At 42.0% G+C, this 24,664-nt stretch overlaps 1 protein-coding gene across 4 annotated transcripts in view; it reads left to right on the top strand.

Moving 5' to 3' along the window:
- Positions 1-7,455: 7,455 nt before the first annotated feature.
- SLCO4A1 (solute carrier organic anion transporter family member 4A1) overlaps positions 7,456-24,664 on the top strand; it is a 47,922-nt gene continuing 30,713 nt past the window's right edge. The window contains exons 1-3 of one of the 4 annotated variants that reach the window (XM_048820309.2): positions 7,456-7,543; positions 8,671-8,788; positions 11,323-11,437. The gene's annotated coding sequence lies outside the window, so the exon portion shown is untranslated. Of the gene's footprint in view, positions 7,544-7,590; positions 7,642-8,670; positions 8,789-11,322; positions 11,438-15,338; positions 15,455-24,664 lie in introns of those variants that run through there. The other 3 variants (XM_048820307.2, XM_048820308.2, XM_048820310.2) reach the window with 3 other exon arrangements.

The raw sequence follows: 24,664 nt of genomic DNA, 5'->3' as shown, positions 1-24,664 counted from the left end.
GGAATGTCTACATGTACATGCTGGGTGAAGATGCTCTATGTGGACAGGAGAGAGTTCTCCCATCAGCGTAATAACAACCACCTCTGCAAACAGCAGAAGCTCTCCCACCAACATAGAGCTGTGCACACGATTCCTTATGTCGGTGCAACTTACATCGCTCAGGGGGAGGATGGTTTATTCACACTCCTGAGCGACATAAGTTTGCCAACATAAGCTGTAGTACAGACATAGCCTTAGAGTGTTGTTTTCAAAAACACATATGGAAGCTGTCTACACAACTCCCACTGTAAATCAATGCTCGACAGTGCTTTACAAAACATGATCATTACTAGCTATTCATTACACTTTTTTTTTTTTTTTGAAAAGGGGATGTGAATGATTTTCAGGTTTGAGGGTCCACATATTGGGCTGCTGTTCTTTGCAGGCACAACATTTGTACCCCAAAACCCCTAAATAGAAGGTCAGGCCTCAGCCAGCCAGAAACCATGCACCCTTTAAACTATTTTAGAAAGAGCAGCTGTTGCTGGTGTTGGCTAAAAGTTATGCTGAATCATTCAACTTGGCTAAGCCTGACATGGGAATCTCACTGATAGTCTCCAGAATAAATACTGGCAAAGGTGAGAAAGAGTTAGGCCAGATACTTTCAGAGAAAACAAATGTGAACCATCACTGCTTGGTGACAATCCTGAGATTATGAAGAGAACAGTTTATGGTTGAACCATTCCTCATTTTGGCCAATTTTTTTTCCATCGGATGCACATACATTCAGGGATCGCATTGGGCCACATATAGGGATCTAGGTCAGAATTTAGCTCTTGTTCCCCCCCCCCCCCAAAAAAAAAAGAAGAAGAGAAGAAGAAGACTGATTATTGTGCCCGTTGTTTAGTTTTCTTACCGTCCTTGTGAGAGTGAAGAACCAGTATGTGAATGCATTATTTAGTCTGAGAATTATGGTAGGTTGTTCACACTTTTGATTTTCTATATTCTGCCTTTTCATTCACTTACATTTCAACGTTTCCCCTCCATAGGTTTGTAAGCTGAAGAGAGAAAATCAGACTTTCAGACAATCAGAGCACCGAACGACAAGAAGACCAAAAATGAATAAGCTACAGACTATACAAGTCATCAATGTAATTAAGCCAGGAAAAGGTTAAGGGTTGACTAGATCACAGTCTACAAGTACCTACATGGGGAGGAGATTTCTGACAGTAGGTAGCTCTCTAATGTAGCAGAAAAAGGCATGATTAAATCTTGTGTCTGGAAGCAGAAGGTAGACAAATTCAGCCTAGAAATCAGATACACATTTTTAACAGTGAGAGTAATTAACTATTGGAACAACTTATCTAGGGCCATGGTGGATTCTCCATTACTTGACGTCTTTATATCAAGACTAGATGTTTTTAAGATATATGCTGCAGCTCAACCAGAAGTTATAGGCTTGATGCAAGAATTATTGGATGAGGTTCTCTGGCCTGGGCTACGCAGGAGGTTAGAATAGGTGGTCCTTTCTGGCCTTTCTGTGAATCAACATTGCCATGCTGTCCCTCCTTCTGTAAACAAAGATATAATCAGCAAATGTGACAAAGATGACCCAAGAACTTCACAAATCTCTTAAAAACTCTGGGATATAACCCTGTCGGATGAACCCATCCGGGAAAGAATTATATTAAAATGATACTGACTCTATAAAATATCAAATAGCATAAAGAAACGCTTTTCTTGAACTATTTTATTATAACACCACAGATGGTTAAAATTGAATGAGTAATTAAATTCAATTTATTTTTTACTTTATGCTCTGTTTATTTATTTTGTTCATATTTTTCTCATCTTCTGCCATGAAAGTCAATAAAGTCATTATCGCTTTTGTTTACAGCTGTCATAAATATAAAGGGAAGGGTAAACCCCTTTGAAATCCCTCCTGGCCAGGGGAAAGCTCCTCTCACCTGTAAAGGGTTAAGAAGCTAAAGGTAACCTCGCTGGCACCTGACCAAAATGACCAATGAGGAGACAAGATACTTTCAAAAGCTGGGAGGAGGGAGAGAAACAAAGGGTCTGTGTGTCTGTCTATATGCTGGTCTTTGTCGGGGATAGACCAGGAAAGGAGTCTTAGAACTTTTAGTAAGTAATCTAGCTAGGTATGTGTTAGATTATGATTTCTTTAAATGGCTGAGAAAAGAATTGTGCTGAATAGAATAACTATTTCTGTCTGTGTATCTTTTTTGTAACTTAAGGTTTTGCCTAGAGGGGTTCTCTATGTTTTTGAATCTAATTACCCTGTAAGATATCTACCATCCTGATTTTACAGGGGGGATTTCTTTATTTCTATTTACTTCTATTTTTATTAAAAGTCTTCTTGTAAGAAAACTGAATGCTTTTTCATTGTTCTCAGATCCAAGGGTTTGGGTCTGTGGTCACCTATGCAAATTGGTGAGGCTTTTTATCCAACAGTTCCCAGGAAAGGGGGGGTGCAAGTGTTGGGAGGATTGTTCATTGTTCTTAAGATCCAAGGGTCTGGGTCTGTAGTCACCTAGGCAAATTGGTGAGGCTTTTTACCAAACCTTGTCCAGGAAGTGGGGTGCAAGGTTTTGGGAAGTATTTTGGGGGGAAAGACGCGTCCAAACAGCTCTTCCCCAGTAACCAGTATTAGTTTGGTGGTGGTAGCGGCCAGTCCAAGGACAACAGGTGGAATATTTTGTACCTTGGGGAAGTTTTGACCTAAGCTGGTAAAGATAAGCTTAGGAGGTTTTTCGTGCAGGTCCCCACATCTGTACCCTAGAGTTCAGAGTGGGGGAGGAACCTTGACAACAGCCATTTTTACTCTCAGGTTCTTACGCTCTAGCATCAAACTGTTGTTATCAGCCACCGTTTTTATGGGCCCAATCCTGGCAGGTGCTGAATGCCTCTGGAAGACATTGATTTCTGTGAGCTCTGAAGGTGCTTTGTGGATCTGCAGGATTGAGAACTTCTGGGAACTTCACTACACTATGCCTGGTGCAGTGCCACCAACCATGATCACTCTGGCAGGTGCAACTGTCCTCATTAGCCTGTGCATGTTTGATGATCCTGATGATGAGGGTGCTTAGCCACTTTCAGGGTCAAGCTTTGTAGTTAAGCATCTAGCTTGATATTTTGGTTCCTTCAGAGGAGACATAAAATACATTTTCCATTGGGTAAGACATTCTGCAGCTCTCGCTGCAAACAAAGAGAGAGAGAGAAATTTTCTCTAGACATCTCTTAAAATCGGTGACTAAAACCAAAGCAATTTAAATCAAAACTCCTGAGGCAATGATGAATCCTGCAGGACTTCTCCAAAATAATAGGGGTTCAATGGGCTGTGGCTTTTGAGCTGCATATGGCATTTGGGGTGAAAAATTCCTTTGTTTATTTCTAGCTCACTCTCTTAAATGTCTGAAGAATTTAGGTCAGATCCTCAGCTGGCATAAACGCATGTAGCTGTATTGGGGTCAGTAGACAGGCATGTAAACCCAAAGGGTTGTGCAAGAGAGACATTTTACTGACATAGGGTGTATCACACAGAACCTGAGATGATAACAGAGAACCTGTCAGGGTGAGGGCTGCGAGAGACACCCAGGAATTGTAAAATTGTTAGCTCTTTAATCTTTTGATCATTAAACATACCTACCAAATGTGTCCCCTCTACTGAAGCTGCTACCCAGTTCATAGCCTTGTGTACGTGATTTACACTGATTACTTCCCAGCACAGGTTTGCCAGTCAGGAGTGGGAAGAGAGGCGTTCCTTGCCCAACAGCGCTGTGCTGGGGAAGTCCCTAGTGTAGATGTAGTTATTCGATCAACAAAGCTGTGCTTTTATCAATAGAGTTTGTGCCACTGGGTCTGCCAAGCCACTACTGCACCTCATTCAAATCCCTGCATAAAAACCTTACCTCCTCTAGGTTGCCCATGCCCTTCCTCAGCCCACTCCCTCCCTGCTGTGTGTGGCACCTCTTTGTGCCACATCGAACAGTGGTTTGCAGAGCTGTTAGTGACCGGGTCCCTGGCTTCTAGTCTATAGTGGACAAATACCTCACCCGATTTTGGACGCTATAAGGAAATTTAGCAAAATAAATAATATTCAAAAGAAGCCTTTGTTAAAAGGCTTAGTAGAGGGAGGTCTGCACTGAAGTAGACTTCCCGGGGATGTAAGCTCTGCATCCCAGCAGCCCTGCAGCCATGACAGCCTTAAAAGGCCAGTGGTGTCTGGGCACAGTTATCTGTCATGGTGAGGCTCAGGGAGGAGGCAATCTTGAACGCAGGCTGGGTGACCAGTTAAAAAGGAAGCAATGTGATCTAGTGGTAGATGAGTCAATGGACAAGGAAACTTCATTTCTGTTCTGCTGTGTGACCTTGGGCTAGTCATTTAATCTCTCTGCTTCCCCTTCCTTTGTGCTTGTTTATTTAGAATATAAGCTCTTTGGCTCAGAGACTTCCTCGTCTTTTTCACATGATGAGAGACAAACATCATGTGTGTGTACAGCACCTGACACAATGGGGCCTCAATCTCCATTGTGACCTCCAGGACCTATTTATAAACAACAATAATATAAACCAAGATTTGGCGAAAAGTGAAGCCCAAAGCCTTGAAGGTTCCCTGAATGCATCCTTCCCTTTGCTACTGCATTCAGCACATCACAGACATCAGGCCTCTCACATCTAACTTCCACTTAAGAAGCTTAAGCAGGAGCTTCTGATTTAGTTTCTTAAGAGTGAGCAAAACTTGAGAGAGGCTCATCCATCTCCAAATCGCTGTTGGGCAGAGTGAAAGCCCCAGAACAGAAGGGCAGCAGTGTCCTATGCAGTCTGGACATCAACAAGCCATTGTTTAATGTCACTGCAGCCAAACTGCAATGGGAAAGGCTACATTGCTGCAGCATACCTGCTGTTCTCCGCCGTTCCTGCAGGTGTATGGACAGAATGGCTGACTTTAAGTTATGCTTATACTTTAAACAGGCACGTGTAAGATTATGGAAAGATTTAGCTTTTAAAAGTCAAACACAAGGCCAAATTCTTAAACAATATGAAATTGGTGTGATGTATATGTTGTAATATGCTATAGGCCGTATGGACCTAGTATAAATGCTGTATGCTTGACATGAGGACATGAGTTGCTTGCTGGCAGCTGAAGCAAGGGTTTAAGGTTATGAGCGGTCAAGAATTGTCTGCGTAAAACAAACTTGGTCATGTCCCTAAGAGGAAATGGAATGTTTTGGATTATGGCAGCCTGCCCAGAACTGCTCTTCTGGAGTTATGGATGAAAGGCTTAGTAAACAGACAAAGAGCTACTGATGCGACGGACTGGTCTATGAAAAAGGCTGTTTGCTATAGCTGAAGTTGGAATCAGACATCAACCCAGAGTCCTGAAAAAGAAGAGGCGTGTAACACGGGGCTCCCCACTCCTTGTGATCGGACTGAATTTTGACTGGCCATCGGGGTTTCCTTTGGATCTTCAGATTCTGGTGTAGTATGAAAGGAGTGTGAATGGGAAGTGAGTGGAGTTTATATTGTAATCAATAAAAATATTTAGAGTATTATGAACTAACACTGTGTCTGGTATCTGTCTGCTCCCCAATCCCGTAGGGAGGCCTCTATCAGAGCCTAACAAAATGGCCCTTAAAATGGGAGTCCATGCGGGCTGCCAAAACACTGATGCGTGCTTGTGATTTGGCTGGTAGCAACCTCACATGCATACAACCCCCTTGCATAGATTACTTCGGCCAACAGCATGAATAACCTGAGTGAGGTGGTGTGCACAGACATCTCTGCTGGGTCAAGCAACTCACATGTATAATAATTCAGACCAGGACCCCCATGTGTATAAAATCCATCACTTGAGAATGCAAGTGACAATGCAGAAAAATAATTGCATATGCAAGTTATTTACACCAACAACTGGGGAGGAGAGGGCCCACATTTTGAAAACTTGGCCCATTCTGCCTACAGGGCATTTGATGCATTCCCTTTGGCTAACCTTCTTGTTTCTGCCTATAATTATTTAGAGATCAGAGAGTAGGGCAATATATTTTCTTGGACCATCTTCTGTTGGTGAGAGGGACAAGCTTTCGAGCCACACAGCTATTCCTTAGACATTTTAATTGTAAAGTGGTATTTCAGCTGGAATCTTAGCTCTGTAGGAATTATTGCTCTGTGTATTTCCCCCTCTATTTTATTCATAAAGATAAATGTGATAATCATGAAAAGAAAATAATAACAAACTTTGAAAATATTTATTTTTTTTATTTGAGTTCCGTTGTCGTAACATAAGGTGGTAAAGACTAAAAATCTGTCATTGCTGGTTGCAGCCTTGTTTTCAGCAAGGCCACCACTGTCTCTTTCACCAGTAATTGTTTCTTTCATTTGTTTGCCAGTACTGTATATTTCAGAAGGAACAGGCACTGCGAGGTGTGGCTCTGAACTCTCCAGCTGTGCATAATGGGTACGCTGGAGTGTGTCACCCAAACATGCCAGAGAACAATAGCTGCAGCCAGCCCCTACCTTGGCCTTTACTGGAAAATAGCATTGTCTCATTGTCCCCTCCTGGAGAGCCTGGGCTTCAATAAAACCAAAACAAGAATCTCTTCATAAATACAGATGCCCCATGGCACTTTTTTTCCTTGGCCAGGACAGGAAATTATGCATTTTACCTCACCCACTTCATACAAAACAGACACATACCAACTCAAACAGGCATGCACGCACCCAGACACACCCACAAATATAGACACGTACACACAGGCACACAGGCAAATGGAAAGATACAGACACATTCATGCAAACAGGGAGGCACCCAAAGATGCAGGGGGGCACAAACACACACACAAAGGGATACAGGAGACTATGTGTGCGTGTACACACACACACTGGAGGATGTGAACACACACACAAAGAGGACATGCACACACAGGGATGCTTGTACACAAAGGGGGACATGCAGGGGGATACATACAAACCCAAAGAGGGACATGCACACACAAAGGGGGGATGCCCAAAAGGATGGACAGACACACACGCAGAGAGACAGAGAGAATCTTTTTCAGTGTCTGGGGTCAGGAAATAAAACTGACCAGCACCCTTGAACTCGTCCACCCCCTTCCCTTACCCCCCATCCTTCTCTCCTCTCCCCCATCAGCCTCTCTTCTCTTCCTTTTCCCCGTCCCCTTTCCCTCCCTTCACCAACTTTCTCTTCCCTTTCCCCATCCTCTCTTCCTTCTCCCCTTTCCCATCCTCCTCTCCCTAGGGTGACCCCCAGTCACAAGTCCCCCCCGCGCCTCCCCTGGCGTCTTGGTTCGTCGTTTCTCTCTCTTTCGCTGCCACTTTCGGTTTTAAAGTCACCCTGCGCTGGGGATGCGTTTCTATTGGTCCAGCTGGGATAAGGCCACCACCTTAAATCCTCCTGGATTGGTTTGGCTCTTCATCAATCATTTCTAGAATCTGGGACTCCAGAAGGGCTGAATGGAGAAGGAGGGAGGGAGAAATAGAAACTGGCGCACAGAGGGAGAGAGCAGCTGCCAGAGGCCAGGAGGAGGTACATGTGGATGGCTGGCTGGGTGGGGAGCTGGGGAGAATGGGGTATTCAGTACTGTGTGTATAGAATAATGCAGAGACAGTGTAATAGATTGTAAGGTAATAAATGATCTATATAGTGACTATGTAATAATGATTATAGGGATCCAGATTATTCTTCCCTGTTTTCATTTAGGTCCTTTTTGTGATGAGGTTTATTGCAAAACTCAGAGGTCTGATCATCTATTCTGCTGAATATGATTTTCAGTTCCCTGAGGGGGTCAATGATCAAGGTGTGCAGCCTTAGGGAGGGAGGGTGGCAGCTAAGGGCTGGCAGGAAATACAGGCTGGGGAGAGGTATGGAATAAGCATGGATGAGTTTATATTTATTCTGCTTTCAATGGCTGATCAAGTGCAGCAGTGCAGAATGAATGGGAGCTGTGTGTTCTCATTGTCAGGTTATGCGCAGCAGTTACTCCACAGGATAGTATGGCCATAGCCTGGTCTGTCTGGGAATGTACTTAGCTCTGGGGATACAGAAAAACAGACAGCCATCAGTACAGACTAGGCACCCCGTTTAAATGATGTAGATTTAAATAATGTATTAACGTGGCTCGGGAACTGGGGTGACGGACAAAGTTGTAGTAAAAAACCAAATGAATGAGCACTTGATGTTACGTTACCTCCCTCCCTGTTTTTATAGCAGCATGATCAGGCCACACAATTTGGGCAAAATCCTGGCTTGTTTGGTGTTTATTGATTTTTGTTTTGGTCGCTAAATAGCTCAATTTTGGGTGTGTCTGGGAGGGAGCACAAAGCACTTGGGATGGGCTGAGACCTCAGGGGAGGAGGAGGACATGTTATGAAAGAGACAGTGGGGAAACCCCCCCCCCCCAGCAACAGTGTTTTGTTATAATTTCTGATAATTGGCTGTGGGTTATTTTGTGGGAATAGAACAGGAGGGAAGGGGCTGCCAATAGGCATATATCGGTCTTTTAAGCTCTGTTTCTTTTCATTTTGCCACTGGCCTGCATGCTGATGGGGCAGTTTTGTGTTCTACTTGGGGGGTAAAGATGCGGGACAGTGATATTTGAGCTGAATTAATGTTAAGCTGGGTGACCTTATGGTTTGAAATTCACCTCTCCTCAGAAACCTTCGCTGAAGCCGGGTGAGGGTGCATGGGAGATGCAGCACTGCATCCACATGCTCTGAAAGCCGCCTGCTTCTGTAGTGTGCAGCATTGTTCCTCCCGCAGCACGTCCGTGTGGTAAGTGTACACTCAGCCCAGGCGCTGGGCCCTGGCGGGGGCTGGGGGTTCTGAGCTGTTTTTCCAGGAGACAAGAGGATGACAGAGAAGGGGATGGAGATGGAGGGGCCTAATGGTTTATTTAATTGAGGCAAGGGAGGGAGCCTTGCCTGTGCTCCAGCACTCAGCAAGGAGTGTCTGTCGGGTTATTCTCGGTCATGCACCTGCTGTTGCCACAAGGCAATCGCCTGCCTCAGCCTCTGTCAGGAAATGAATCTCTTTTTCTACCTACTCTGCAGTTCCTGCCATCCCCCTCTCCCCCTTGAGTTAATGATCAAATTAAGCTTAAAAGCTTCCCATAGAGGGCCAGATCCTGCTCTTGCTTAGACCAGTGTACATTAGGAGTAATTGTGTGGAGCCCAATGGAGTTAACCCAGACACATTAAAAACTTTCCCATAAAGGGGCAGATCCTGATTTCACTTACACCGGAGTAAATCAGGGTATGTGTACACCAAAGTGGCACACCCACGGCACTGCGGCTAAGCCGCTGGAGTGCTGCAGTGTAGATGCGTCCTGCATCGACGGAAGGGGTTTTTCCATAGGTGTAATTAATCTACCTCCCCGAGAGGTGGTAGCTAGGCTGATAGAAGAATTCTTCTATCAACATAGGTGCATCTACAGTGGGGGGCTAGGTGAACTTAACCATGTTGCACAGGGAGTGAAATTTTTCACAGCCCTGAGCGAGGTAGCTAGGTCGATCTAATCTTTAGATGTAGACCAGACATCTAAGAGAGCAGCATCTGGGTGAGAGCAGCATCTGGCCCTAAATTTAATCCTGTGGCATAAGCAAAAAATCCAGAACATGAATCATGAAAGATCACTGCCCCACTTGGAAACTTTTAGATCTACGATACATCACCCAAACCACATTCAAATGTTATGCACCCTTTTCTCTATTTCCTTTAGCATTATTGCGGATTGCCAGGTAATATGTGGGAGCTAATGGCTCACTAGAGGTCCCCTTTCAACTCACACCATTATGAGCAGCACAGAACATTTTACTACCTCATACATGGGCTGATACAGTAGCAGGCAAATCAGGCAGAATGCATGTCATACTGAGATGTCATCATGCTTTGAGCTTGGTATTAATGAAATTATATGATCTCCTAGAAAGTAGAAATACTCTAGTGCAATAATGAAGGTATTTTATCTTATTTTAATAATAATAATTAATACTTTTCAAAGAGCTGGTTGACTTCTTTGCATAACATTTTTTAACTTGAAAAATGGCTCCTCCCCCCCCCCCCCCGAAAAAAAAAATCTCTGGCAAAAAATTTGTCAAAAATCTTGAAATTTTTCAATTTCCATGATGTTTTCTGTGATGTTTTTTAAGCAATATTTTTATCAATGCAATGGTATCACAAGGTACCATTCAAATGTTCCAAATTTTAAATCAACAATAACTATAGTTAAATAAAGAATAAAATGCATGACTATTGTTATTTCATTATTATCTTTTCTCTTCCTTGTTGTACTTTGTCAATCAGAGCACAGCACCATTTTTATAATGAGCATGAATTGGATCATTTGCTTTTCTTCCATGGGCAGAGGGGATGCCAATCCAGTGGCTGTCCTTGTGGGCATAAATATAAAACTTCATTGCACCATCCCTTCTTGCGAGCGTATAGACTCCTGAAGGGGCATGCAGGGATGTGGCTTGATGGGATTCTAGAGCTGCTGGAGGAAGGAGGTAGTGGAATAGTGGACCAGCTGTTCTATGCAGTGGCATCCCTGGCTGATCCCACAGAAATCTGAGTAGATACCTGATAGAAAATTAATGCTGTTTCAGTGGCTTTAATTCCTTCTTGGCCCCTCTACAGTTGCGATTGCCACAAAAAAACTGCACTGCCAAGGGAAAATTGGGGCCAGCCTTCCATGCAGACACACCATTACACTCTGCTCTGCCTTCCTCTGTCTTGGAACATCAGAATCCATTGGAAGTGGAGGCTACGACTCCTGCCCATTTCACCTCACCCAATACCCTTCTCTTCAAGTATATAATTGACTGCGAACTCCCTGAGCTGAATCCCATGGAGTTCCCGGCCTCAGCCTTTGTAATTTTCCCAATGGAAAGGGACAAAATCTGTTATTAGGGCTTGTCATGCAAGAAAAACCTTTTCTCATGAACAAAAATCAAATTTTTTAAGTTGTTTTTGTTTCATCTGTTTTCCAATGGTTTCAAAATTTTTCGCAAATCGAAATCCCCTCCTCTGGTTTTATTGAAAACATTCTTGAACTGTTTCTCAGTTTTTGTAATTTACTGAAAACAAAATTAAATGCATTTCAATCACATTTTTTATTTTAAAAATGAAAAAAAAAATCTAAAAAAGCATGATGTTTTTCACAAGAAAAAGGAAAAATGTTGATAATTTTCCATGAAAAAACGTCACTGGATTTTCAGAATAAGGTTCTATTTTCACTAAAATCTTGTCATTTGATATTTTTGACCCACATCAATTATGATGTATGTTGTTGTTGTCTTTTTGCTTAGGGGTCCCAATCAGGAATCAGTATGCCATTGTGCTAGGGGCTGTACAAACACCAGAACAAAAGATGGTCCCTGCTCCAAAGAACTTCCAATCTAAGTATAAGATGAGAGATAACAGGTGGGGGAAATGCTATTTCAGTGTGATAAGCAGTGATCGCAGTGCAGCAGCTGCCAAATGATTTTTCTAGCTATACTTTGCAAAGCAGTCTATTTGTTGGAATATTATTAATCATAATTATGTTCATATCATAGTTTGCATTCCTGAGATCTCAGTGGCCTTTAGCATTAGCAAAGTGAGCTCCACGCTGCTTCCAGTGAGGTAGGTTAGCATGGCTATTAGCATCTTTGTGCAGATTGGTCATTTTCACCCAGGCATGGGGATATCCTAACACGACCCTCAGCTTTTTTCATATCTTGTTTCCTGGTGTATACACTGCTGTGATGGGCATGAATTTATGTTAAAGAAAACCCACCAACCCTTCATTGTGCAGAATCACTTGAGTAGAAAGAGATATAAGTGAGCCCTGTATATATACGGCATAGATCTTGGTAATCAGCAATAATGGGAATGGATGCGCAGAAAAGAATGTGTCCAGGGTTTTGGCAACACATGGTGTTGGGATGATTGCAATGAATGTATGCATATACCTAGGGCTAGGGTGACCGGATGTCCCATTTTTATAGGGACAGTCCCGTTTTTGGGGACCTTTTCTTATATAGGTACCTATTACCTCCCACCCCCGTCCCACTTTTTCACAGTTGCTCTCTGGTCACCCTACCTAGGGCTCAGTACTTCTGAAAGAAGTGCAAAGCCAAAGCTCTAGGATTCAGCCCTCAGAAGTGCAGAGAGGCTTCCATGTAGTGCAGGACAATGAGCTCAGCAACCTGAGTTGACACCGGTGTGTGCTCTGAAATGAAAGCTTTTGACTGGGGAGGAGTTGGCATGCTGGGGAGGGAAGGTTTAGATGGAAGGCCAGATCTTCAGCTGATGTGACATAAGGAAACTTCATTGATGTCACTAGAGCTACAGTGGTTTACACCAGAAGAGAATCTGGCCCACAGGGTGACCATGGCAAAGAGAGTGAGTGCAATCCCGTGAGTTCAGTTCACATGCATAGCAGCTAGGATTTTCAATCTCACCTACTGCCAACAAGGAGTAATTGCTACTACTTTAGATCTGCATTTAGCAGACAGAGTGTGAGGGCCAGTCACTGATGGAAAAGCACCCCAGGGTGCAAAGAAATTAGCATCCAACTACTCAGTGCCGTGTGAGCATCGATTGCAAACACACCAAGGCAAGCTCTGTATTTTTATTATGTGTGTGTACATCACCTAGCATGATGGAGCCCTGGGTTGTGGTTGGGGCCGCTAGGCACTACCATGGCACCATAAATAAATTAAAATGATTACTACAACATAGTGCACTCCTCCCATGTCTAATCCACCCTAACATATCCCCTAGATGAATGAGGGTGGAGTGGATGGCATAGCGCTTTAGAATGATCTCGGCTGATCGTACTCTTCTTGTCAAGCCAACACATGGCAGTGATCACTCTCCTTGGTTTACTTCACTTTTATTATGAGCAGGGTGGATTTGATTTAAATCACTAGTCAGGCAGACTCGATTTAATCATGGATTTCTACATAAAAGTGTATTCTTGTGCGTTGTTATAACCTTAATACATATTCTTCACAACTCAGAGATAGATGAGACCCAAACTGGGTCTCTTTTATGGCCTGCTGCCATTATAGGTTTTCCCTTCTAGTGAGAGAATGGTATGGTAGATCTCAAATCAATGAAGGCTACAGTCAGAAAGACCTCAAGACTTCTGGAATATGCTGCTCAAACAGTTTCACTTTTGTTTCTACTGCCTGGCCCTCCCATCTCACATTTATCTCCAGACTTCTTCTCCTTGTCCAAATGTATTTTGTCCCCAACACTCTTCTATTCATTGAACTTTTTGAAACTTTGCACTTTTAGAGAGAGGTAAGGGATTGACTCTGTGTAAACAAATTTGCAGAGGGACAATAGGATTGTGGTCTGTTATTTCTCACCTCTATATATCATTTTTTTATTTATTTAAAAACATTTTTGCTGTTAACAAGCGTGTTATCTCTGGAGACACAAATCCACAGTTTGAGAACTGCAAAACTAAGCATCTTTGATGGTATCTTTTAGACTGAGCACTGAGTCCCATTGGGTAGATAGAAAGATTAGCCTAAATAATCTATACAGAAGCCCCTGGAACCCCATAAGATTGGGTCCCTAATCCATGAACTATTGGAACTCATTTACAAAACTTTCCTTAAACATTACATGAATATTGTCTTATACTATAGAATTAGAATTTATAATTCCTATTCCATGATGAGATATTGTGGAGCTATAATGTATCTTAATTAAAACTATCTTTAGATAGCATTTTTCCTCAAAAAGCATTTTATTAAAAAAATCCAATTTTTTTTATTTTATTTTTTTTAAAATCATTGATTTTTATCCACCCTGATTTTGAGTAACAAAGCCCCGTGCTCAGCAACCTCTCGCTCTCTCACAAGACCTCCTCCAGACCCCTGCAGGACTGAGTCCCTACTATGCAGGCACAGTTACTGTAGGAATACAAACTGAGTATTTGGGCATTGTATTTGAATTCTGTTTCAGCAGCATGAACAGAACACACTGGAGTAGCATTAATAGAACATTGACTTTTCCAGTTTGTTCCTTAATCACTATGCCGTCTTGCTGTCAGTGAAGTGTGGAGGAAGGTGATTATGCAATGAGAGGGTTTTTCCGTTACGTAGAATTCTGGTTAATATAATAATATAGTAATGCTTAGTGAGATCCTCCTATGCAAATATTTAGCAAAGAGCTGACACTGTATTTGTTCTAATCAGAAGAATCACAATGCTTTTATTTATTTGAGCATAAGCTTTCGTGAGCTACAGCTCACTTCATCGAATGCTTTTATTTAGTTTGTTGCAGGCTTGGTGGTTAGCCAAATAGAGTATGATATCAAAGGAAAGATTCCCCTTTTAATGCTGTCTCTCCCTTCTAGGGTGACCAGACAGCAAGTGTGAAAAATCGGGACGGGGGTGGGGGGTAATAGGAGCCTATATAAGAAAAAGACCCAAAAATCGGGACTGTCCTTATAAAATTGGGACATCTGGTCACCCTACTCCCTTCATAACCTGATGCCCCTGCAGCCTTTATGGTATATAAGATCACGTCCTTCCAGTGCTGTTACTTTAAGGTGGGTCTGCTCCATACTAGTTACAAAGTCCCCCCGGCAGGCATTTCAAGGTGACAGCCTTTGAAGCCAATTGGAGTTTTAATTTTTATTTCAATGGTAGTAGGACCAGGCCTGTCGTGTGCTCCTTTAATACCTTTGAACCACTTTCTCTTTCCTGTTTGTTGTTGTTAAGGCAATTTAGAGCCAAATGTTCAGGTGACATAAATTGTCATAGCTCCATTCTGGCCTTAGTGAATTTAGAGCCCATGAAAGATGCCAGAGTGACAGCACCAGAATCTTAGTCCCAGATCCTCAAAGATATTTAGGCTCCTAACTTCCACTGATTTCAAAGGGAATTAGGCACATACATGCCTGTGAGGATCTTGGTCTTAAGTCATTTATCTTCAGAGTGAGATGTGCAAAAGCAATGACAATTCAAAGTTCCATACATTGCTCTGCCAATGTACCTCAGCTACCATATTGGGCCTAATCCAATGTCTATTAGCATCCACGGCAGGATATTGGATCAGACCCATTGTTATGATGGTTTCTATTATGTGGACATCTGTCCATTAGAAATTAGATGGAGCAACCTCCCCACCCCCAACTCTTTCATGCAGGCCACTGAAGAGCTACTTGCTGGCCATGATATTCAGTCTTTACCATATTCATCACTATATGAAACAATGACCTACTAGGAGTCAAAGACTCCATCCCATTACAACTCCCAAACAAACATGTCCCATCCTACTTTGGCGATCATGATAGGAAATGTACTGATTTGACATAAGAACTGATTCAAAGACCACTGAAGTCAATGGACAGTCTGTAATCGACTTCATTGGGGTTTGCACGATGTCCTTAGTTACTACAGTGGCCATTGCATTGGAAATACCTAAGACAGAGAGGTAAGTAGGTGGACTGTTTAAGCAAAACATTTAATATTTACATAGAAAAGTTTTTCTGATGTTAAACCTCTGTTTGGACAGAAGCTAGCTAACCTTTTACACAAGATTTCCATATTGCTGGTGTCAAAAAGTAATGTCATTGTATTTAGCTGTCTCTTAGGGGTTTAATGCAGTTTAAAAACTATTGTGATCCATAGTTGGAGCGCAATATAAGTGCAAAACATCCTTTTTATTCTAATTGTATTGTGTTTTACTTTTCAGTAGCATGGCAAGCATCTAGATTAGTCTTTGAAATTCCCATTGTAATTAAACACATTAGGCCATTTCTATCCCTTGTGTAATCCCACTGATTTACAGAGATCTGTCCCAGGGGTGACTTAGCCCCTAATTTTAAAATATAATGTATATTTTATATGTGGCGTGAACAATCTTTTACCATGCAAACTTGCAGAATGTCAAACTGAGGGAACTGAAGACAGTTTTTTTTGAATGATAACAGGTGTAAGAAGAAAAGGGAACTTGTAACACTTAAGGGTTTTTTTAATTGATTTTAAAGGAGGTAGTTGTACATGTTGAGAAAACAAGATCATATTTTGTTTTTTTCAAAGGAGATACATAAGGATTTGTTATGGTCTGTCTGAAGAAATTCCTAGCAAAAGTATTTTTCTGTATTTCCAGAGATACAATTTCACATTTGTGAAATACATCTCTCGAAACACACTGTGGCAATGAGATAGGACTTTTATTTTGCTAGCTGTCAAAGATATAGTAAAATAAATACAAACTATAGAAGTCTGATAAACGAGAATAGCACCTGATAAAGAAATAAGTGTTCCCAAAAGTGCTTACCTTTTCTGTTCCTAAATATACTCTTCCCAGAAAACCACCTCAAGTCAAAATTTAAAACATTAAGATATTCTAAAAATTGTTGTTTTAAAATTTCTTCCATTTTGGGGGTCACATAGAGACCATGGACTCAACCCTGATTCCTGGTGCAAGTTAGAGCAGGTGCAGGGGTTGCTCTAACTCATTTCAGCTGGAATGGCCCCAGAGGGGTCATTCTGCTGGTCCAGAATTGCTAACGCGTAGTGCATTCTTCCCATGCCTAGCACTGCATTACATCCCCTAGATGAATGAGGGTGGAGTGGATGGCATGGCCCTTTATGCTACCAGGGGATTCCCCTATAACAAGGGAATCCCTAGCAGCCTCCTGAAGGCAGCTTTAAGTCCTCTTTGCACTGCTGGAGTAGATTTACTCTGGACTGAGGAGCTGGCTCCTTGAAGCCCGATTCTGATTCCTGTTACACCAGTGTCGATCCAGGATAACTCCTTTGACATCAGGGTAACCAAGATCAGAGTGTGACCCATTTGTTTGGACTTTTTTCCTAAAATCTGAGGGAAAACATTGAAAGAAGTATTTTAGGGGGAGATTTTCAAAGCTACCTAAAAAAACTGAATTACAATGAATGTGAATTAGGCACCCATGTTCACTAGGCAGCTTTGAATATCTCAGCCTTACATTTTTTTTAAACAGTGCAGTTTTTTTAAGTGTAAGTTTTTCTCACATTCGATCACATAGGGGGTCAGATTCTTTCTTTCTTGAGTATTATTTACTTACTGTGAGAAGTTGCATAGACCTTGACTGGACTTCTTGTGTGAATAAATCCGACATAAGGTGAGCAAGGTTGGCAGAATCAGACCCATAGTTTGTTATGGAGAAGGAGAGTAGACCAAGTTTTGCCCTCCGTTACACCCATCTATGTTTATAACTGCAGGCAGGATTTCTTCCATTGTATTCATCTCCTTTAACACTCAAAGGGCCGGTCTGTATCTTGCCCCGTTAGCCTTTAGTGGACAACAATAAAATGTTCTCGTACCATAAATGAAAATCAGACTATTGTTTCACGGAAGGCAAGAATCCTTTAAAGACAGATTTCAGGTTTCCGAGTAAATGTATCCTCCAACAGCTGCTGTGTAATACTATAATTTCCCATGTGTGAGAGACAGTGGAGACTATGATCTACAGGCTTTCTCACTGCCACACACGGACAACAAACCACTCCGAATTCCAGCAGATGTTTTGCTTTGACAATGAGAACATTATACACTTGTTTCTTCCTCGGTCTCAGGAAGAAATACCATTTGGCAGCAATTTGCTGGCTGGCCATGGGAACGAATCACAGATCTGATCAATGGCTCTGTGACTTGAAAATGCCCTCTCGGAAGCAGGGAGGTTTACAAGTTGTCTGGGTTTGTGTCTTTTAAGCCAGTGTTCTGGCCCTTGGAATAAAGTTTGTTGTTTGTTTGTTTGTTTAAATCATGGATCTGTGTTTGCATATGGTCACTGGTTTATGTGAATTTTAATTTCTTGGAAAGGTTTAACAATTCAAGGTCATAATGTGCTGTCTGCTCTCTTCTTTGAAATCAAAGGGGAAATCTGCTACAAAATCGATGGTGTGATTTTTAATAATTTAGACTCAGACGGCTGTCCGTTAAGAAACGGCAGCTAGCAGAGGGAGAAACGGGCATGCAGGGAGATGAAGACAGGGTGTGGCCAAGTCAGAGTGCCTGTGTGCAACCCAGTGAATGCATAGAGACCACACTTGGGATTTTCAGTGTCCCCTGCTTCCAGTCCAGTGCCACTGTGAAGCCTACAGCTGAGGCAGTCCTGAGGCCAGCCACTGACTAAAAAGCGCCCGGGGCTTCTATGAAAACCATATTGTTCCAGACCCGCTGCTCAGTGTCTCATGATATCTATTGGCCACACTGTTATTGTCATCCCACTCCTCTCTTTACTCTACTTCACCCTATGGTACTGTGACCACCCAAATGTCAAGCTCAGCAGCCCCTATTGCTGACTCAGTGTTACTCTGTCACACCTCTCATCCCTAGCTCTGCAGGATGGAGTTCCTAGTGTCCTTGTGCAATTGCTGCAGCTGTGAATGCAACCTGGGGATTTGATATTTGCATTCGGAGTCAGAGGCTGCAATGCACCCAGAGTTCGGGTCCTCTCAAAAGCCTATGTAATAAGACAAAGATGCAATATGTAGTGGGGTTTTCAGGATGCAGAATTCTGGCTAATGTAATAATGTGGTTTTGTGCACCGTGACCGCAGTGTTCAAATTAGCCAAAAGCTGACATAGTATTTCTTGTAAGAGGAAGAATCATAAAGCTTATTTTGCCTTTGGGGAGAGTCAAGAAGAGAGTGATGCCAGAAGAAACAGTTTCCTTTCTGCACATTGTTTGGAAAGCAGTGTACTTACAGTAAAAACAACGGTAAAACAATTTTAAGGAACTGATTTAAGCAAAGCATGACTATTTCAGCTGGACAGCCACTCCTTGTGTACCTTGCTTCACTGGAGCCTTCATGGCATGTAAAGATCACACCCTTCCGGCTCTGTTTGAAAGTGAGATAGACCTGAAGAACCCTGCAATCTGATCACCTGATCTACATAACTCAGGCCATAGGCTTTCATGAAGTGATTCCGGAGTCTAGCCCAACAACTTGTGGTTGAACTAGAGTATCTCTTTTAGAAAATCATCTAGTCTTGATTTAAAAACTTTAAGCAATGGAGCATTCATGACAGCCCTTGGTAGTCTGTTCCAAAGGTTAATTGTCCTTTCTGCTCAAAATGTCTTAATCGTATTTCCTGGTTGAACTTTGTTGACTTTAACTTCCAGCCGTCTTGAAATCTTGGCTCTACGTAATCTAGTACCTAAAATGCTTTTTGGTAATCATCTGCTCTGGCTTTCTGTTGATACTGGGTGAAATTCACCTTACTTAGAACAATTAAGTATGACTTAGCATAGGATTTTTATGCACGGGGGCAAATTTCACGCACTGTGAGCAACAGTTCCATAGCTATTAATAGAGCCATGTGTATAATTATACATAATTGTTGCTACTGGGAGGCTGATCATGTAGAGGCAGTGGACTCCAGCTTGAGAGCCAAGAGACTTGGTCCCTGATCTTGCGATGGACTGGATGTGAGCAGACCTCCACTGATGTTTCACACAGACACAGAAGTCCATCCACACAGTCTGTTACAGGAATGGTGACTGGGTTCCATCCCTGACTCAGCCACTGTCTTGCTGTGTGACTTTGAGCAGGACACTTACCCTCTCCATGCCTTGGTTTCCTTCTCTGTAAAATGGGATAATAATGCTTCCCCACCTTTGTAAAGCAGGGATTAGCAACCTTTGGCATGAGGCTCGTCAGGAAATGCTGCTGGTGGGCCGGGATGGTTTGTTTACCTGCAGCGTCCGCAGGTTTGGCCGATCACGGCTCCCACTGGCCGCAGTTCGCTGTTCCAGGCCAATGGGAGCTGTGGGAAGCGGACCGGGCCTGAGGGACGTGCTGGCCACCGCTTCCTGCAGCCCCCATTGGCATGAAACAGCGAACCATGGCCAGTGGGAGCTGCGATTGGCCAAACCTGCGGACGCTGCAGGTAAACAAAGCGGCCCAGGATGCCAGCAGATTTCCCTGATGGGCCGTGTGCCAAAGGTTGCCCATCCCTGTTGTAAAGCATGTTGAAATCTACAGATGAAAAACCACAATTAATGTGCTATGTATTATCATCGATCAAAGACAATGGGCGTTTTGCCCACGTAAGAGTTTCAAAACTAGGGCCTCCTTTGTAGCCCTGCTTGCTAAGATTTTCTCCTCCATCTTCCAAAAGGTGCACATTCTAGACAACGCTGGGAGGGAGCTTGTGCAGCTGGTGACAGCTCAAGAAGTGGGAGTGCAAGAATGTGATGAAGGGTTGAATGCTGACCAAGTTGACCAGGCAGCCAGGGGCTGAAACTTTGAGGAAACTGTGCAGGTCCCAAAGTAGATAAATCCTGGCCTTGCTGCATGTACTGAGGACCACAGTATCAAATAATAACAATAGAAGGGGGAAATTAGTGTAAAGGAAGAAGACACAGAGCATGATTCTGCTGTCAGCTATAGAAAAATATTGGCAGACTTTGACACAATGTCCAGTTCTGCTTATAGTCCTAATTTGTGTCCAGTTTACACATGCTGAAAATACCAGCATTTCTAAAGCTCACTAAGGAGCTGTTCCTGGATAATCTTGGATTCAAGAAGGACCTGGATCCCTGCCATCTCCAGCCTTCTCTTTTGATGCATGGCTGAATTAATTTTATATCAGTGGATTTAAAGTCACCGACCCCAGCTGGAAATTTAACTTTTGACTGGGTCCCACATTTAAAAGAGATTTATATTAAAAAAAAATCTTGGACCATTCGCAATTAGCTTTCTTCTGAGCTAGCAATAATTGTAATTGATAGAACCCACTGGGTTAGATTCAGTGATAACGGCATAAATGAGGAGTCACTCCACTGAAGTCAATGCAACAGTAGCAAGATAGTATAAAACCAGTGGAAGTAATAGAAAAGTCAGGCCATGTATTTTTGAACAATGGATAGAGCGAACGAATTTGCTGACTGCTTTCATGGTGAATGTATTTCTGACCTTTTCTCTCCAGTATTGTTATCTTTCTTTTTTAAAAGGGAAAGTGGATTCCAAGATAGACACTGGAATTTAATCATTTCTTATCAGTGTGAACCTTTGCTGCCCTGGGGGAAAGCAATGGAGGTTAAAAATATGTAATCTACTGGCAATGCCTATTTGTATGTTTGCTTTTATCTGAATCTTGTTAAAGACACATAACATTAAGTATCCAGCAAAAATAAAAAAAAATAGACTTTATCCCAAAATTCTGCTTCCATCAGGTGAGTCTCTATGCATGTAGCTAATATGCCCACTGTATGCACAAAATGGTAATCACTTTTGCCTAAGTCACTAATGCAATTTAATGAGCCAGGCTTGTCAAACCACAGCATTCAGGGGCTTGATCTTACTCCAGGATTGGGGCCTACAGGAGAGGGCTAATAAATTGTTACTTGTGTAAAAAAAAAAAAAAAAAAAAGTCCTATTCACAAAGAATTTGAAGAAGACTAAAGTTCTTTATAAGTTGATGCTAAGATAGCTACCTGGATTAAACTGATGTTTGTAGATGATCTGCAAAGACTATGCCTGATAATGATATTTCATTTCACTAATGATGAATATTTTCAAAAATATAAAGTGTGGAAAAGGATGCTAGACTTCTTTTTTACTGCTCTTTTGAGGTTTGATAGTAAAACAGTGATGTGTCTACTGAATAGATACGTACTTTCAGAGCAAGTTGAGAGAGAAAGAGATTTATCTATTTTTTGCTAATCAGTGGTTTTTGAAAAAGTTGTTGGCATATAGATTTTGTAGACAGGTTTCTACTTTGGTTAATGAATATAGAGAGAGGGTACAGAAGTGAGAGATAGAGTAGTTGGCATTAAAACGTCAAGCCACAGTAGTATCCACATTGTGATTAATATATTTTCCCCTCTCCTTAAAAAAGGAGACATTCACAGTTACACTGTGACAACAGTTTGGAAAAGCTGATTTTTAAAGGTTTTATGCTGCAATTTTATTCTGACCAGTGAATTTATCTAGATATGATTAAAGAACCTAACTGCTTGAAAACAATAATACTTAGCTCTTTTTCAGAAATATATGTGAACAAAAGTCCATGTGCACTGGAGTACCTAATTTTGCATGGGCAATTATCTTGCATCACAGTAAATGTGCACTCACTTAACATCCAACTGGCCACATTTGAGCATCATTACTTTACAGGATGATGAGCACAACAACTGAACACACACTTTTCCATATGTTTGCTCAAACTTTTGGGGAGAAAGGCATTAAAAGAGGAATGGTATTAATGGAAGAGGCTTGGGTATTATATTACTGAAGGCCAAACTTTTTATGTTTGAGTAATGTTCTCTCTGCCAGAATGAAAGTTATGCTGTTAAATCTCTTCCTTGAATTGAAACTGTGTGTTATTAGAGTCTGTCTAAGACCCCTAGATCCACGCACAGGCACTTTTATCGTTGCATGGATAAACTGAAATAAATACGCTCTGAAAAGGTGGGTTGATTCATCTTCAACGTGTTTTCAAGCAACTAATTGAAACCCATCAAAACACATTATGTGAGAAAATAATATGATTAAATAAATGTGTTAATGATTGCAAAATGCATTGAAGAAGTGCAAAGTGCTCTGTAAGTGCTAAGCTTTATTTATTAATAACATTTTATTTTATTATAGAGCCTTCCTAAAGTGGTCATTTAAGATCAGATGCTACTAGTCTGACACGCATTGAGTAGTCCCTGCTCCTCAAGTGGTGCTATAGACTCCAGTGGGACTAATGAGGGAGGAAGGGACCTCCCAGTATGAAGAAGATAGCTCTTAGGATGATCACAATTGTCTCGTCTGGCCTTGGAATGGAGTAAATTACTTTCATACGGAGAGCCAAATTTTGCCCTTTATCACACTTGCACAGCCCCAACGAAACACAGTGAGCCTTTGTCAAACTGTGGGGGGGTGTTTATCTGAAATATACTATTAGCTTGCAATTATTAAATGCACTATATTTTCTTGAGGCCAACTCTTGCTCACTGTTTCCCAGACTGATTACAAAGTAAAAGATCTCAGGCCTTTAGCCATTTTAGGATAGTGAAATTATTTACAGTGTCACACGTACCAGGGAACAATCCCAACATAGTCAGTATATTGTACAAGTTCTTTTTTTCCATCTTTTAGCTATATCAGCACTCTTAGTGCAAAAGCCAGTTCACAGAAGAATCATGTGGATTTGTGACACTCCTTGGGAGGCTTTGCCATTCATAAACCAATGAGTGGATTACACTTTATCCATATGGAGTTTATTATCTGTGACAGAAATAATATGGATAATCCTCATAACCCAAGTAATCCATGAAAAATTCAGTACATGTTACTAAGATAAATTAACCAGATGGGGCCAGAAGACCTTGACCTGTTCTTGAGTGATGGATGGGCCTGAGATGCAAAATTTGGATCACGATCTGAACTTCCCCAAAGTCTGAGGTGTTCGGGTTTAGGATTTAGGTTGGGCACCATATGTTGTCGTCAGTTGTTTTAACTGGTTCAGGACACCCTGCATAAGAGAACGGGACACAATGACTATCACTCCTACACGGTATGAGAAGTACTGAAACCAGTACAGTGCCTAATACTCTAATGAACCATATTTTGGGGCTACACGTAACTCATTGACTGTTTGCTCTACATGCTATGCCTTGTATTTCCTGCTCAGACTAATGTATTTGGAGCCTGCAGCAATGACGATTTCTGTCTTGCACCGCAACTACCGTTTCACCGCATGAGGGGGAGAGGTTAAGGATGTGCAGAACCCATACAGGAGGGGTTGCTATAGAGATCAGCTCTTGGCATGCTGTCATGAAGGTGAATTGACAGCAAGGCAAGGGCAGGCCTGCAGGGGGCAGTAAGTGGTTTTGCAACTTGGTTGATCCACAGGCCATTATTCCCACAGGGGAAGGCTTTGCAGTTGCTATGGGGCCTGGTGTGACCCACCAAGCATCTCAGCCACCTGGCTCTGTTTTCCCCAGTCTAGCCTGAAACAAAATGATTTGGAGTCACAGATGCTGGTAGGAAGCCATGGGACCAGGGAGTCATGGATGGATGGTTAGAATCAATAAGCCTTCCTCACTCATGAAGAAGGGGCTTGGTTTTTATTCAATTACTCAGCAAATATTCCTTATGACACTATGATCTTACACAATACTTCAGTGTTGACCCATATAGCATAAACCGCTTTCACTGATGGGAAAGCTTAAATTGTGAAAGGATGTCATTTGCTGCAGTAAGACCCTATAAAAGTCCAACTGCCACAGAGTAAAAAGGAAGATTAACTATTGTTGGGCATGCTTCAGCAAATAGGATTACGTCAGATGCCAATTATCAGCTAACTCATAACATTCGTCAAATTGAGGTCCGCAGCCGAGTTCCAGAGTATTTTTAATTTTGGTCCTGTGACTTACTGTGCTATATTCAATGATAATCCAATGAAAACCTTTGTTATTTTCACGGTTGATATAAAGCCAAATATTTTTTTTGGTGGGAGGAGAAGGGGGAGGACCTTTACTAATCTCATAATCAAATGCAAGCCAAGAAAAGAAAGTTCACAAGAAAGAAAGTTTACAGGAGAGTTAGAGAGCATAGTTTAGCTGTAATCTTTCTGAAAGATGGGTAAATGTATAGTTTACAGTAATCAGTATGCAAAGTAATCTAGACATATTTAAAATCTGGAAATTATCAACTGA

The sequence above is a fragment of the Caretta caretta genome, chromosome 13 (genome assembly GCF_965140235.1).
Source record: "Caretta caretta isolate rCarCar2 chromosome 13, rCarCar1.hap1, whole genome shotgun sequence".
Lineage (NCBI taxonomy): Eukaryota > Metazoa > Chordata > Testudines > Cheloniidae > Caretta > Caretta caretta.
This window is presented reverse-complemented; position numbering and strand designations above follow the sequence as displayed.